The sequence below is a fragment of the Miniopterus natalensis genome, chromosome 1 (genome assembly GCF_054644295.1).
Source record: "Miniopterus natalensis isolate mMinNat1 chromosome 1, mMinNat1.hap1, whole genome shotgun sequence".
NCBI classification, from domain to species: domain Eukaryota; kingdom Metazoa; phylum Chordata; class Mammalia; order Chiroptera; family Miniopteridae; genus Miniopterus; species Miniopterus natalensis.
Window position 1 is genome coordinate 18,200,097 of NC_142081.1, and position 1,097 is coordinate 18,201,193.

A 1,097-nucleotide genomic window follows, 5' to 3' on the forward strand; every position below is an offset into this window, starting at 1 on the left:
TACAGCATCTCGCTGAATCCTCACAACAGCCCGTGGAGTATGTATTATTGTGATCATACAGATGAGAAACTGAAGATCGGAAAGGAGTTGCCCAGCTGCTAAATGTCGGCATTGAAATTGCAATCCTAGAGTACCAGACTCCAGGTCCTGTGCCCTTCATCGCCCTGCAATCTGCCTTTGAACAATTACAGCTGCCACCTAGTGAACACTTACCTACGCACCAGGCTTAACAATGGGCGGATCACATATGTCATCTCACAACATAGGCAGGTAAAGTGAGTAATACAGCAACTCTTTAGTCTACCGAGGACGGGCCCCATATACCACACCAAGATGCTCCCTAAGCGGGAAGGAAACAGAAGTCACTGCCCTGGAAAGGTCATCTTTCTCCCTGCTGCCCAGATGTGCATCCTGAGGTGGCAGCTGGATGGGTTTTCCTACTGGGACAAGAACACAGCAAGAACTCAGTGAAATATATAATAAAGAGCTCCATCTGAATTTGTTTTAAAAATCTACGTTATAAAACATTTTTAAAGAAACACAGCTTTTTCACTTTTAAGAAAAAAGATAACTACGGTAACAATGTATTGTCAAGCAAAAATCCTGACTGGCTAGGGAAAATTCTATTGATCATTCCTTTTACTTTTGAAAGTGCTTTCTACAGTGCCTGCAAATAGTTTCTTCTCTTACGGAGATGAAAGAGTCCCCGCGAAACTCAATCTCTGCCTGAGTTATGACAAACTCCAAATGAGTGGCCCCCCAGTAGGGTCTATTAATGAACATGTATTTTACCTCATATTGACTTTTTGTTTGTTTGTTTGTAAATCCTCATCTGAGGATATTTATTCCATTGAGTTTTACAGAGAGTAGAAGGGAGGAAGGGATAGGGAGGGAGGGAGGGAGGGAGGGAGGGAGGGAGGGAGGGAGGGAGGGAGGGAGGGAGAGAGAGAGGAAGGAAGGAAGGAAGGAAGGAAGGAAGGAAGGAAGGAAGGAAGGAAGGAAGGAAGGAAGGAAGGAAGGAAGGAAGGAAGGAAGGAAGGAAGGAAGGAAGGAAGGAAGGAAGGAAGGAAGGGAGAGAGAGAGAGAAAGAGAGAAAG